This window comes from Pyrgilauda ruficollis, unplaced genomic scaffold (genome assembly GCF_017590135.1).
Source record: "Pyrgilauda ruficollis isolate IOZ18807 unplaced genomic scaffold, ASM1759013v1 scaffold74, whole genome shotgun sequence".
NCBI classification, from domain to species: Eukaryota; Metazoa; Chordata; class Aves; order Passeriformes; family Passeridae; genus Pyrgilauda; species Pyrgilauda ruficollis.
Genome location: NW_024529266.1, coordinates 228,658 through 244,993, shown reverse-complemented (window position 1 = coordinate 244,993; position 16,336 = coordinate 228,658). Strand labels below are relative to the sequence as shown.

At 36.6% G+C, this 16,336-nt stretch overlaps 1 long non-coding RNA gene across 1 annotated transcript in view; it reads right to left on the bottom strand.

The window, feature by feature from the left end:
- Positions 1–4,979: 4,979 nt before the first annotated feature.
- LOC121363680 overlaps positions 4,980–16,336 on the bottom strand; it is a 63,094-nt gene continuing 51,737 nt past the window's right edge. Inside the window, exons 2-3 of the long non-coding RNA XR_005956769.1 lie at positions 11,036–11,197; positions 4,980–5,274 (exon numbers count right to left, since the gene is read on the bottom strand). This is a non-coding gene — a long non-coding RNA (uncharacterized LOC121363680). The remainder of the gene's footprint in view (positions 5,275–11,035; positions 11,198–16,336) is intronic.

Below are 16,336 nucleotides of genomic sequence, written 5' to 3'. Positions count from 1 at the left end.
CATACTACTTGTCTGTTTTATTTGCTTATTACCTTTCTTCATCTGGTTTGTCTTTCAAGATTGTTTGACTTACTCTTTTACAGGAAAGATGAAAATAAATCTATGTGGTTCACAGATTGAAAGTAAGAATTAAAAACAACATTATGATTTTCATTGTACAGGTTGTCCTGGGTACTCTCTGAGAGATATTTGGTTTAAGTTAGGAGAATAGACCCGTCTTTGAAGAGAAACAGTGAGAAGGGAAGTGTCCTTAACTTAGGAGAAATTTTATTTTAAAAAATAAGGAGAAAATATGAATTCAAAGAAAAACATTAAGCATAAAATCAAGTTGATTTTGATTGATTTTGGTTGACAAGTTGATTTCAACACGTCAAGTGTTGCTGTTCATTTGGGGGAGTCCCTGGGGGCATCCCCTAAGCTGTGTGTTTGCTGGTAGCAGCAGGCAGGCTAGGAGACTCCACATGCCTTCTGAGGTTAGATGGGGCTTTACTGGGGGGTCCCACCCCTGGGAGCAGCATGGTTACTGAGGAAGAAGGGGGAAAGGGGGAGGGAGGGGGAGAGAGGGAGAGCCCAGGGAGAAAAGGGCCAAGAGAGGGTCTCTTCTCCCTCACACAGCTTAACAGGGAGATCCAAGGTGGGAGTGGAATAAGATTCGGGCCAATGGGATTACAGACACATGATACTTCAGGGGAGGATCACAGACTTGGAATAAACCCTACATTTTCAAGGGATCAGACAGAGCATACCATTTAACTAAAATGTAACACTACAATCAAGAAGACATGTTGAAATTAGAAGTTGCCAAGAGCTGAAACACTAATGTCTAGATTTGATAACTATTGAGATATGAGGAAAACCGTTTGTGCTACAGAGCCAGAAAGTAGACTACCTGATTCCTCCTGAAGCTAATATCTAAATATTTAGGAAGATGTATCAAGGGTCTGTGAAAATATAATATATAATATAATAAGATAATGGAATGGATTTGGGTGTTTTTGGCAAAAATGTTGTTTGTTAATTGTATTGATGTATACTGGAAGACATCTGATGTGAGCTTCATAATTGAAATGTTACAAACACTTCAGCATATGGATCCTTCACATTCACTTAATTGCCAGTTTAGTAATAATTTTATGTAATGAGGAATTATTAATAACACGTGAAATACTAAATTGACGTAATCACCAAAAAAGGTAATATGACATCCACTGTGCAAAGGGTGTTATAATTCCAGGTGTATTTGTTATATTTTAAACAAGTAATATAACTGGTTGAATTCATCTTTCAAAACTATTGACTCTATAAAGTAGTACTAATTTTTTTTTATAATTGTCTTTAAAGGTAAGACTATTAATCAGATATTCTTTTTTTCCCTCATCCTTAATATTTACTAAAATCCAGTTATGACAAAAAAAATTGACAAATGATCATTAACAAACTGCCTTACAGTTTTATGGCGCAAGTCCTGCTGTGAAATAAATCTCTGTATGCTGATTTTTGATTATGTAGGCAGATACCAACACCCTGTTCAGACAAGTGAGAAAAGGGGACCAAATTTGTCTCTTTCCCTGTTGTAGTTTAATCATTGTGGAAGACTGTGATAGTGGGACAAGAGATCTTTTATCTCCAGTACACCAATAAAAATCTTCCCTAAGTTTGCAATTACTGAAAGTCAATAGCCTATTGGTATGAGAAATGTACTCTTTGAGGACAAATGTCCACAACACAGTTATCACCTCTATTGCCACACAGAACAGATTGAGCAGGCACGGAGAATGTCAGGCACCTCCCCAGGTAATCCTCGTCACGGCAGGATCGGCGCACACTGATGTGGGGACCAGTGAAGTGTGCAAGGCCGCTCATTCTCTGGGAGCCCTGTCTAGTCTATGACTTCATTTTCCTGAGTCATTATTCTGACACATCTCATGGGCAACATCTTCAGTGAGAGAAAAGAGCCAATATGAGTTTTACTTAAACTGGTATAAATCAAGAGAAACCCTACTGAAGCCAATGACTTTCCACACAAAATCATAAAAGCAAGAGGTAAACTGAAGCTACTAGTGAACAACAAAATAGAAAGCAAAGTCTTCAATTTCAGTTTACTTCACTTCAGTTTTAAGTGGGAGAAAAGGAATTGAAGTTCTCTGGTTCACCTGATGTGGGAGCAGGAATTGGATACTTAAACTTTGATGTATAAAATTCATTGTGTGCACTTATCCAACTAAAATAAATTAGTAAACCAGAATTACTACATGTGCCTTTGGCTTTTCTGCTTCTTTTTCATAAAGCTTGTATCAGTGATAAACTCTGGTTGAAGAAGATTTGTATATTTAATGGAAGAAGGCATTTTACAAATGTCGTTTAAAGAAACTAGATGACAAACATAAATTAAAGGTCAATTCTATTTCAATTTTAGGTAGACACTTTCAAAAGTTAAGAAGCTTTGGATAAAGGAGATCTCACTCTGTTCCTAAGGAATGCTCCATTCCAGATTTTACTCAGACTAATCAGTGAGTCTTCACAGGGCAACAGCTGTATGCAGAAAGATTCAGGACTGGAGTTTATTCATTATTTCATGCTTCCTTGAACAATTTTTAAATAAAATCTTACAATAATATATGAGTTTCAGTACTTCCAATGCCTTGTAAAATACTGAATTATGGGATCTGAGCAGTTTCCTTCTGATTTTCTCCTTGGAAGAATCCATATAGAAATAGTGTAAACTATATTCAACAGCAAATACAACACAGCCCTTAGAGAGATCATGCATATATGTTTCATAAGGCAGATCAAATGAATTATTTGTACATCCATCTATAACAAACCAAGGAATTTTTCAGGCTCTGTAAAAAGTCTGTGCTCTTTGGGTGATATAATTTCAATGCTAGTACATATGCTATGATTTGATGAATTGCAATAATTACTATGTGCATTGTAGTCTTCCCTTCTTGTTTTCACATTTGCAGATTTTTCTCTGTGAGGCTTACTAATGGTTTGTGTTTTAACCAATTTAATACCTCTTTTCTTAAAGCATTTAGAAGCATTTGTTTATATAAAGAAATTGCTGTTGAACAGGCAAAAAGGATCTATTTTAATATTTTAGAAATCAGCAAAATAGTATTGCAGAAAAACAAAGCATTACATATTGTAGGGAATGATACAAGAGAGTATCTTATTTCATATAAAATGTATTAAGCAATGGCAATCATTTTAGGCAAATGTTTATTTTTTATTTGATTGCTAAGCAAGAGAGATTTTCATTCATCTTCATTTTTGCATTTTTAAGTCTATATAATTTAGTTCACTCTCAAGAATGAAGCTGAATGTTAATAATTTTCCTTTGTGCATTGTGAAAGCGAAAGGCAAAATAGTTTGTTTTTTTGTTTTGTTTTGTTTTGTTTTTTGTTTTGCTTCTGCTTCTGGCTTTGTATATAGTAAAGGAAGCATGCTGTCCAAGAAGATTTTTTGTCATCTACAACAAAAGTACCAGTAGGAGATGGTGAAAATGTTCCTCTTCTCCTCATGAAAGAAGAGAGGAAGACTCAGAAAGGGAGTGAAAGTGTAAAAGGAAGCAGTCAAATTGGAAAGGGAGAATTTGGAAAACTTGTTTTCAGATTTGGTTTGATTCCTGGTAGACTAGAATTACAATTAACATTACTTATTTTGTGTCACTCTTTTCCTATCTAAATTCTCTGTCCTTAGCTGTAAGATGTGTATTCTAATTGATATCAGACGAGGATACTCTTGCTTATATTAAATAGTCTCTTGAACTCTTCAGAGTGGCACTGAAATAAAACACCAACCCATACCAATTTATGAAACTGCAATACAGCAAATTTCCTGCCATCTTTTTAAATCTTAAATACAATTCTATAGAATATAGTAAATGGAGTGCACAAGGTAAAAAAATAGGTTGACAAAAATAGTTAATGCTGTACATTTAACCCAGATCATCAAGAAAAAAATTTCTAAGATGGCAAAAGTGGGAGAGTAGGCACAATATTTTAAAAGTGTAACCCATAACTAGTACGATATGTATACAGTAGCAAGAATTAGTGATCCAGTCCTGAGGTTACCAAGCAATCTCAAATATTGTTTAAGTTCGTGGGAACCCTCGGTGCTAGAACCTCTAGGAAGCATGCCCTACACAACAAGCTAAGAATTTACTATCATAAGAAACCAAAACCAATGGATATTGGCCTTACAGAAATGACAATATCACTGTGAGGCTTTTTACATTAGAGCTGGTGAACATTTGCTGAAAATTATCTGCAGATACTACATTTATTTCTCTTTGTAAGCTGTCCACAAAAAGATAGTAACATTGTAAAATTCTCAGCAGTACTTCTTATTCAAAATTAGTTACACACTTCTCCAGTGAATTTTCTTTTCAAAATCTGCTTTTGGTGAATATTTGAGCTAGCATTCACTTTTTCATGAGTTATTCATACTAATAAAGCTTGAGCACTCAAGTGTTCCTGGAAAGCAAACGTGAAAGCATTGCAAACATGGTCTAATTGAAATCCACTTTCCACTTTGAGCAAATATTCGCAGAACATTTTTTCTACTATTTACTTCGCTTTAGTTGACATTATGGGCTAAAATCTCACTGATGTGCACTAAAGAAACACGTCAGAGCAGAACCCTCTTCAATAACGCAGGTGCAATATTCCTGGAAGAGGCAGGTCTCTTGAACAGGCACAGCATGATTTAACCTGCTCTGTATTCTCATTTCGTTCAGTGGACAGCCTTAAAGGAGACTGCTCAAGAGCTAAGCAAACTCTTTTGATGTGTGGTTGTTTCAACCACACATCAAAATATAAGAACCTGTTGTACCTCTCTCTAAGCTCCCCTTCAGTATTAGTCAATAAAGTTATTCATCTAGCTTTTTTAATTATTACCAGTGATCAACTTATTGCTGGTGTTAAGATAAGCTTCTTCAGGACACATTTTTCTTGATGACATGAGAAGACACAAGATACAAGGAACGACCAGTGGTGTAGTTTATTGTACATGATAGATAGAGAGACAGACAGACAGACAGATAGATAGAAAGACAAACAGATAGATGGATGAAGCTGTTCCCCCTGAAATATCTTGCTTTACGGAACTATCCAAAAATCTTCAGTCCAATCCACCAACCTTCTTGTACAGACAGGTTTCAGTGCACTAGGAACCTCATCCTTTCTAGGAACAGGATGATGTCTGTAGAGCAACAGGAGCCTCCGGAGGGCCATTCTGATTTCGGTTGACCAGAACTTTCTGGATGTGCTCCTATATCCCCATTAAAAGAGAAGGAGACCATACAGAGACATAATGCCCAATGAATGTGCCTCAGAAAAGTGTTGGTATTGGGGAGAAAAATTCAGATCCTATTATCTTCAGTGTCAGTATGTAAGAATGTCCACAGTCCTGCCATCAAACTCCCTGTAAAATTATCTTCTTTGTATCCTCCTTGAGATGTACTAGTCTAGTGAGAATCACTCAGTCCTGCTAGCAATTCCCTGCTACTTTGATTGTCTTTTAAGCTCATCTCCTTTTATTTACTCATTCATCACAGACCATTAAGTGAAGCACTGAAAGGGATAGGAGATATCACATCTCGCACAGAACTCTCAGAGGAAGAAAGCTTCAGGAAAGTTTGTTACAAGCTGTGTTTATATTTCTCACTGTGAAGGCTGCATTGCTAATGTCACAAAGCCTACTGACAGTTTTTGGGGGACTTTGTTGTAAACATAGTGAACACCATCTTTCCATAGCTTTGTGCATGGCCACTCTGGGTCACAGCTCAGCCATTTAGATGTCTTATGTCTTCCCAGATTTGTACTACACAAAAGTTGAAGCCACTGGCTGATAGGAAACAAATAAAAACTAATTTCCCCGCAATCCTTTACATAATACACAACCTTTGCAAACAAAACAGATAATTATAATACAGGCAATTCACCCTTATGGTTGTAGCTACCAAAACTTTGTCATTGTTATATATATCCTGTCACTCCAACTATATCCACTGACTACATGCAGATAATAAAAATATCTCTACTTCAATAGTTCTTACAATATGATGTATCTCATTGCAATAAATTTCCTTCAACAAGGTTGCAATATGTGAAGTCCACTCTCTCCCAAGGTGTTTTTTTTCTTTTGGGTTTTATATACTCAGTCATTAAAAAATAGTTTCCTACATACTAAATAGTGTCACGCAGTCATTTTCATATAGTTAAATAAAGCACTTTAGCTTGGATTTTAGGTCCAATGGCCACACCATGAGAATACAATTCATTCACTAATTAAATGCCCACTACCTCCATCACTAGTGCCTGCCAACTCCAAATTTATACTGCAAAGAACTTTCATTTTATATGATGCATAGAAAAGAAGAAAAAGAAAGGGGGAGAAAAGACCAAGACTATTAATATGTAAAAAATTACCTCTTTAAGGTCAGGAGTACCTCAAAAAGAGTCCCTAGAAATGGAAAGGAGACTCTCAGGTTCATAACAATATAGTAATGATATAAATAATATCTTTCTCTATGTATTACAAACAGCTAGTTGACATGCTTTTGTTGCTACTCTCTAACTACTGGTTTATTGCCCTATTGGATGGGGGCAGAAAGGCATGTCAGTTTTACGCGGCTTATTGTCAAAGTTCATAAAGCTAGATTAGGATGAGTTCTTGTTATGCTTGCTCCTCCCTTGCAGCAGAACTACTTACTATTTTTAATGGATGTAAGTGTGAAAATTAGTATGAGTATTTATTTTAAGGCTGGTTCAGTTTCAGCTTCCTCTACTATATCTACACATTCATACACATTACTTAGTTACCTTTTTTTAGAGGTTATTTTTATATTTTTAATTGTTAGGTAGACTTAGGATATGTAACAATGGATAACTGTGCAATACATTAAATACTTATGGGTATATTGTGCCTTCTGTTATAATATAAAATCCATCTATTCTGGTTGATGGGTTTTAACCTCACACAGAATACTTTAAACTCCATTTGGACTTGTGCCTACAATCACCTTAGCAAAGTCTCTTAAGTAACTGCGCACAGCCTAATTAGTATGCATTATCAATTAACAAACTTAATAGCCGGCAGATTGATTAGATCCTCTGTTGCAGGGGCAGAGCTGAAGCGAAACAGAATGAAAAATCATTGCACGCATACACTGCTGCTTTGTTATTTTCTCAGATCCCCTCCTCCTCCTCCACATTCCTTTAATTAATGCATACATATGGTTCTGAATATCTTGTAAACTGGAGCTTGCTCTAACTCTTTAATAAAACTCACTCGTAGATGAGAGAGCCATAGTCCATGCCTTATTTATTTCTGGCTGAAAACATAAACCATTTGTTTTCAACCAGGTCTTTCCTCTCTAAATGGCACAAATTTTAGAGATCTGCTGCTTCTAAGCTGCTTGTTTTCGTAGTGAAAAGGATAGAGAAAAACAGGTAAGTTGGAGCTGCGTACATCACTCCAAATAACCTTTAGCTGAGAAGCTGGCTCAGGCATCATGCTGATGGCACGCTGATGCATACCACAAGGTGGATGCCATAATTACTGTTATAAAATAAAAAAGCATAGCACAGAGCAAGGCATGTAATTTTATAAATTCTGCTATATTGATGAATTGGAAAATAAGAATACAGGAAGAAAAGCCTTTCTATTTTGAAACGAGGAATCATACTAAAAAATTTCACTGTTAATTTTAGATAAAATGCTAGTATTAGACAGCATTTTTTTGCATCAAAGGATGCAAATCCTCAAAGACTACTGAAAACAACACGGAAGACTATCAGTTGGTGCCTTGCAGTAGGGGCAAGCTCTATCCTTGGGCAAATCAGCCTTTGCACACTGAGAAAGAAAGCTGTGCTTACCATGATGGTCTGAGCACTAGCAGCAAGTTTCAGAATTAATATATATTTAGCATTTATATAGCATTTACATATGCAAATCACTGAAGCTAGTGATTTGCATATGTAAATGTTACATAAATGCTAAATATATATTAATTAATTAGCTAATTAATTCACAAAACATAGTGGTTGGGCAGGTCATGTAAAAGTATCCATGATGGCTAATACTGGTAAATCCAGTAAAGGTGCAAGACTAACTTCCCAAAGACATAACACATGCTGTTGTCAAGACCTCCATCAGTGCTCGAGGGTCCCTAATTCCCACATCTGCACCCCTCAGTGAGGTTGTGCTCACAATTGTTACCATTTTCCTAACCACACAGTCACAAACCCAATGGCTGAGGTTGGAAGTGACCTCTGGATCATCTGGCCCAAGCCTCCTACTCAGGTGATAGCTGTGGCCCAAAAGTAAGATTAAGACTCTTAAAGAATGGCTGCTCCTCTGAGTCCTCTAGGAGTCAGATCTGAAGGAGCTGATGGCTATAGCCTCATCTTGATATAAAGGCAGTGACAGACTGAATTCCCTAGTTGAGAAAAGAGCAACAGTTAGGGGTGGTCTGCTGAATTGTGTTTTTCTTTTCCAAGTAAGAAGTTAAGCATGCTGATACAAACTTAGTAAAATACTCTGCAGTACCTTGCAAAAGGAAAGGTGGCACTTATCACTGGATTGGGACATGCTTTGTCAAAAAATCCTGGAAACTTGCAGATCTGGCTGAGTTCAGGACTCTCCAAAACAGGAGATACTTCCTCTGTCTTGCTGGCACTTGAGAGTTCCTATTACTCCACTGTCCCACTGCAAGCCACTCAAAGACTTTCCATGCAAGTTTTTCACTCCAATGTCATTGATTTCTCTAGCCCATCATTTTTTTTCTTTGTAAGCATGTTCTCCTAAACAAAAGAGCATAATGCATTTGGAAGCAGTATGCTCTGTACTGACTTTGTAATCTATTACTATGCCCTAGCATGGCTTTTCCCCCTACATCTTAAAAAGGCAAAGACAAAGAGTTAGGAACTATTTTCACTCTAAAGTGTAAACAAATATGTGTGATTTAAATAAAACCAACTTCAGTGAAGTTGGAGACAGAGTATCCTTCTCTCAGGTTCTGCTGATGTCACTTGGGTTTTACATAAAGCATCACACAGTTTTATCTACTCAAGCACAAGTAATTAAATTTGTCTTCTCAAACACAAAAAATTTAAACTATTTCCACTACAATGCAGATTTTTCCCTTTGTTTTTTTTTTGTTTTTTTTTTTTTTTTTTTTTTTTTTTTTTTTTTTTTTTTTTTCACTTTTTTTTTCTTTTTCCCTTTTTTTTTTTTTTTTTTTTTTTTTTTGTTTTGTTTTGTTTTTTTTTTCATATATCAGCTGATCTGCTACTGGTGATATAAAAGTGATTTTCAAAAGAAAAACCCACACAAAAATATTGCTGTGTGTTTAGATTTAAAGAATTAGACGAGCCATGCAGATTCAGAAGTGTAATTAAAATATTTTACATAAAAATAAATTTCTTTGGATTAAAGAAATCTGAAATATTGTTAGAAGAAACAATAACATCTAAAATATCAAAGACATACCTTCCAGCGGAAAAAGGCTTCCCTTATTAAAAAAAAAAAAAAAAAACCTTAAGAAATAAGAAGACTGGAATTCCTTTGAGTCTAGGTAAGGATGGAGCATTAATTAGCTGCCAGAAAATGGTCTCTTAACACTGCAGTAAGAAATATGCCTCTAATTCTCATTATGTGACCCAAGAGAGGGGCATTAGGTCTGTAACCAGTGAAACTAAAATGTGAAAACTTTTTTTTTAATGATTGGACTACTCAGAGAGCAAGAGGTGAATAATCACCTGCTATCAAAGTATTCACTTCTCTGGATTAGCAGTGGCTCCATACAGGCCTGTCTCCTCACCTAAACCTGAGCATGCTCTGTTTAAGATGGATCACTTTATAGAATATACAATTTCTGAAAAAGTAAAGAGATCGTAAAAAATAAAAGAAAGAAGCTAACATAGAAAAGTCAAAAGTCATGCAGCAACTTTCTATTATCTCTGTGGGTATTATTACAGGTGTTTTACAGTTCTACAGCTGTTCTACAGCACTCTGTAGTTGTTCATGGTATAGGTGTGTTATTTAATGTGTATCCTTTACGCTCCATGTAACAGAGGCCTTCTGTGTCTCTGCACCATGTAAAAGACTCTTATTTTAGGTTAATATTGTTTCTTCTTCAACACAAGCCTAACTAAAACAATTCCAAAATAATTAATGCCCCATGAACTGTATATACTTCAAGGTATTTCCTGTTTCCTTAAATATTTGAAAGATGATTTGAATAATCTTTCAAATATTTAATAAATATGTGTGATTTTTGTAATCCTATGTTGTATGTTACCCTTTACTACATATCATTTTGACAGCTCTCTGAAACAGAGTATAGTATTTCAGTACTCTCTATCCCATGCTGGAGGCATGAACTGGTACCCCCATCAAATTTAGTATCCTGTTCCTTTGATCTGATTGTTCTGCATGCTCCATATCTCCTTCTCCGCGCTACTGTATCTTATTTTCAGCTACTTTTTCCTATGTGATATGATGTTGCTGTTCATATTTCTAAGGAAACATTGCATCAGTTCATATCTTCTTATATTTTTAGGGATTTATAACGCAAAAGAAGCAACAGGACATCCTTTAATATGGACATACTAAACTTGACAGGATAAACAACAACATACCCTTACACATCTGAGAAAAGATACATAGCATATTGCAAAACGATTTATCTACATTTTGAAGACACTTTGCTACATTTGTATTAGTTTATCTCTGATGTTTAAAAAATCGCAGCTGGATTACTCATCTGCCATAGCCCTAATGATATTAGTATTTTAAGTGCAATTTTTCAAAGTGTCTAGTAATTCTGGCTACTTAACATTTGGAAGGAGCCCAAATTTAAAAGAGTAGATGTTCAGCACTTTCTAAAAATTAGTCCATTTTATATGTCAAATGGAATTTTTCCTGGTTTTCTTGTGCAGAATTTTCTCTACCTCTTATACCAGCAAACAGACCTTGAGGGGAAAGTGGGAGAGATGGTGGAACAGAGAAAATCAGCAAAACTCACCAGCAGACAACACTGGACAAATCTCACAGTTGGCTTCTTATTTGTTTCTATTCCAGAAAATTGTAATATGTGTTTCACCTGCTCTGGAAACAACTGGCAACTTCAGACAATCCAGGTAGCCACATGAGAATTTTCTTCTGCTCAAAGGGCTCTATCAGGCAGCTGCAATGACATTCAAGGATTAACCTTCTCTTAGAGAAGTGTCCACCTCCACAACTGAAGAGACACCACAAACTTGTTTTCAATGCTATGCTAAAACAAGACCAATTGAAAGAAACCCTACCGGGTCCTTATAGAAATTGCTGTTTAGAGACATGTTCATATCAACAAGCAGAGGTTTCTGCTGCTCTTTCAACACTCACTACAACAGGAGCACAAGAATTTCAAGTAGTTAACTGAGCAGAGGTAATTCAGAGGATGGTGTGAGAAATACCATTTTCTCATCTCTTTCCCCAAGACCACAAACTGAATCCAACTAGAATGGGGCCCTAACATCTTCCACATGGCTGACTTCTCAGATATTTGAGAAGCACAGACCTCTCCCCTGATTTGGCATTTGACTATGGCTACATCAACAGGAATCTATTTCCAACAGTTGGTCTCAGGTAAATGAGCCTTATGAAGGGTAAATCTTCAGAGGACCCTCAGCCCACAGAAGAGATCTCAGCTGTCTTGCTGTCTTCAAGGAACTCATATATGTGACAGTTGTATTTTTGGACATCTCACACCCACCACAACACCCCATGATGAGGCTTTAGGAAAAAGACACAAAAAGAAACTTAAAGCTGTGGCATGTCTAATTCTAACTGGTCAGGAGACTGTTGGGCACATTTAAGCAGCTGTTCCACATTTTTGCTATTATTGTGGTTTGAAAGAAAAGCATGTTTCAGTACTTCCCTTACATCAAAATCATGTTCAGGCCATATGATCATGACTGAAAAGTCTACAACAAAGGGTTCCTCTGTAATTATGATAGATACTAATTACAAGATTACATACTTATTTCTACAGGAACCAGGTCTCATTCAGTGCTCATTATTTATTTTACTCTCATAATTCAGTCAGTGACTTTATTATTTATTATACACCATTCAAATGCAGCACTGAATACACTATCATTAAATCTCTTCTGAGCTTCTTATACAATCCTCCTTTATTGTTTTCTTTGGGATTTACAAACACAGATTAATTTATCTTCCCAAAATCCCTGTGAGATGAGGAAGGGTTCTGGCTTGCAAGTTATAGACAAGGATTTATGCCACTGAGGTTGAAAGCAAGACATGAGGTAATTTTCAATACCCTATTTTTTAAAACTGGGGACCTAATTCTTCAGAGTAAAAAATATACCAAAAGCACTCTATCTGTTCATAAGAAAGTTCCCACTGAGCTTGGGTTCAATCATCAAAGCTGATTGGTACTTCTAATCAAAGGACTTTTTTTACATACCCAGAAAGTGAGGATCATGCTTATAATGTCCTTGGTCATCTAAGGGGATATATATAATGTCTGTTTCACAGTGTATGACCTAGTACCGTAGATAGAGCTGATACTAGAGTTCTCATCCATATTTTTTTTTTCCTTCTGTGATGCTGTGAATGGGTTAACTGGAGCCAGAGCTACCTATTCCTTTGTATTGCCACCTATGATGTGAATCCCTACAGACAAATATGTTTAGTAGTAAAGCAATCGTAAAAAGTGAAACAAATTTGTACTGGAAAGACAAGCCCCTTCAGATATTTTTAGAGTATTTTGTGTGCTTGGTTTTGTAAGAATGGTAATGTAATATTTATTTCACAATATGTTTAGTTCCACTAGGCATGACAGCAGTCTTTGCTAGCAGTTTTACTGCTGTAACCTTTTTTCTTTCCCCAGAAAGATTCCGCTCTTCTGTTATTTTCCTCCTGCTTCATGCAAGTTCTTTGATGCAGAATATGCTTTGCTTCCTTTTAACTTGGTTGAATATGGAGCACACTTTTGAGTTGTGAATAATTCATACAAGGAATCCTTATTAAAGATTTTCTACCTGGTATCTGCAGAAGACACAGGAAATCACATCATCTATGACCTTGTGATAGAAGAACTGCTTTAAAAATTATTGAGTTATTCTGACCATAACCTAAATGCACCGACTTTTTCCCATAAGGAACCAGGAAATGCCACCCGTTTAATTTTTTTAATATGGAGGCTCAATCAATAATCTTCTTTCTCTTTCTGTGGGAGACCCTTTATTCATGATTCCAAGCCTAGCTAAATAATAGGTAGGCCAATGATTTATTTTTAATATGAAAATCTTCTTATCTATCGAATACTTTAGCCCCACAAATGTCAAGTCATTTATTCAATTGTTAAGGTGACTGCTCATTTTCCATATTTTCAATGGAATTATTTCCACTTCAGTGCTAAAATATACTAAGCTTGAAGTAAATCAATTCCCTCCTTGTGCTAAAAATTAGCATAGCACAAACTAATCAATGCTATCAAACACTAGTGCAAAAGCTGTGACAATAACCGTATCAGTGAGGAAGTAAATTGCTTATTATGCCAAACTGGGAAAAAAGCCTCATCAGTCACAAACTGTCTGATTCATAGAAATACAGTCTGTGGGTCTATTGTTCTTAGAAGTGGGCAAGTTTGTTCCCCACGTTATTGAAAATACATCTCCTGTAATAATGCATGGCCCCTGCAACATTTCTCTGCAGCAGCACCTTCCCCGTGCCCTAGTGCAAACGTTCAGAAATATTGAGCCCACATTATAAGGGATACAGTAAACTGCAATGCCCATTCTCTGTCATGCACTAGCTCTTGTTTGGTGGAACCCTTGCTACAGCTCAGATGAGCTGGGGAGATGGCACTGCAGCTAGGGTTGAATCGGGAGAGCGGGACCTGGCGCTCACCTTTGTCTCCAGCTTCCCGCATGACTAAGTACAGCTGCTCTGTACCTCTGCTTCCCCATCTGCAGTCAGGGGTAAATATGTCCCTGCTGACTAGTGGTGTTGTGAAGACAATATGACTAATATCCGCAAAGCATTCAGGTGCCTGAATGTAGGAGTATAATAGAAAACCTGTGTAATAGTTCATTAAGGCAGGGCTGCTTCCACGACTGTCTAACAAGACTGTCAGCAAGGATGGCAATTAGTGCCAGTGACTGGACCAAGACCACCAACTCGTTTCCTCTGGGCCCCCAAGCAGCCATCTGATGATAATAATTTTGGGTCTTTACCAGGCAGGGACAGACATGAACGGATGAGCTAGAAGGGAGAGGTTCTATGTTCCATTACTAATATCCTGAGCTATCCAGTCCTACTATAAAAATTCACTTTTATTAAAAGGTTATTTCTGTCACTTGCTATAGTATCGCTATCATTCTCTGGGATAGAAATGATGAAAGATCATTTTAAATGTTATCAATGCAATATTTAAACAGCTTTTTTTTTTTTTTTGTCTCAGAGAAAGTGCTTTGAAAAGACACCCCCTCCAGCATGTATTAGTTCTTAACAGGACCAACTTTTTAAAACTCACAGTTTTTGCACAGTGTAGGAAGAAAAAAAGAACAAATCTGCAGTATACTGTGCTACATTGTACTTCTTGCAGCCTGGGACACTTCTTTATTTATGCTTAATAAATTGTCACAAATAGAAGTTGCTGAAGTATGTGGATATTGATTTCCAGTAATATAGTGACATTGATATAAAATGAATGTAATTTTAGTATTAATACCTTACACTTTTAATAACAATTTTGTCCCAGGAGGAAAACGAAATACTTTCTGGGGATCACCTTGCTCCCAGCTGCTGTGCAATGCCTGTATTACGGTGTTGCATTTGTCTCCTTCAGAAAGAGATTCCTCCCTGACACCTCTTAGCTATTCACAGCTAGAAGCAACTACCAATGCCCAGATGAAGTTGTAGACTGTAGGAAGTAAATGTACATGTTACAGTTTTTAAGATCATGCAGCTGACACCCACACACTTTAACCCAATCTTCTCAACAAATAACTCTTTCCTCCCTTTCTGCCTGCAGAAGTGATGAATGTGAGCTAGCAAGCCTTGGCTTTATGCTCTTCTGCAGACAGGACTTCCCCTAACAACACGCATGGATTTCCATTACATTCTGATTCAGCAGAAAATTGTATCATCAGCACCACTTGTGCAGCTGAGATTATCAGAGTAGTCCAGGGGATTGAAACACACAGCTTCCATTAAAATGAATTAGAAGTTCTTCCTGGAAATGGACCTTCAAGTCACTGGACCAGTTCAGTTCTCAGTAAGAGATAGAAAGCACTTTGGGGAAGAAGGTATGGTGGAGTATAAAGAGGACAACCACAAAACAAGTTGTAGCAAGTCAGGACTTCCCTGCAAGAGAAAGAATCTTACCTTTTTACAAGAATATTCCAAAACACTACATCTTACAGAGCCACTATGTTATCTAGTGCAATTACTCAGTGTCTGCCTTTGCTACATTTCACATGCTGAAGTAGGGGGGCTGTTTGCAGAAGAACTGATTATTTTCAAGGCTTCTGCTAAAAGGCACCACAACAGCATAAAAATAGCACTGTTTTAAGAGAATGGTTTAAATACAAACTTCCTTGGGCCAACTGCAGGCATTGCTGAGGAAAACACAGTTTCGTGATTACAAATACTGGTAAGTAGAAGAGCAAAATCCTTGATAAATGAATCAAATTTACTATTGTGCTTTAAGATATAGTTAAATCATAGAATACACTAATGTCTGTTTTTTTTAGATTAACCTAAACTGATGACATTGATTGCAAAAGAATATAACGTTCTATTGAGGAGAAATGATAGCAGCACTAAATCTTGTGTCTATTACAAAAATATAATTCTACAGATCCTTTCAACATAAATGTCTTTAGATATGATATGCAAATTGCAGCAAGTCTCCTTAAGGCTCACTCCTATAATGCTCAAGGCCCTGGGAGGCTTGGTACCAGCTTGGTTCAAGGTGCAGTAAGAGCAGATACAGGGAGGGAAAAATTCTTTATTCAGGTGTCATGAGTATGCATGCAAATACTTCTGTTGTTATTCACAGATTTGATTCATAGCAAAATTTTGCTATTTTCATGGATAATCAGAGTGCAGATATCTAGACAATATACCCACAGAAAATTGTTTGCAGCACAGACTCTCCGTTTTTATAATAAACCCATAAAACCTCATCTGCAACAAGGTGAGCCCTGTTCAATAGGATCCACAAAAAAACTTTATGTTTCCTGGTGCTGTTTCTAGATGTCCCTGTCAGAACCCCAGAGCTGTCATACTGCCTCACCTCGTCCAAAAATGA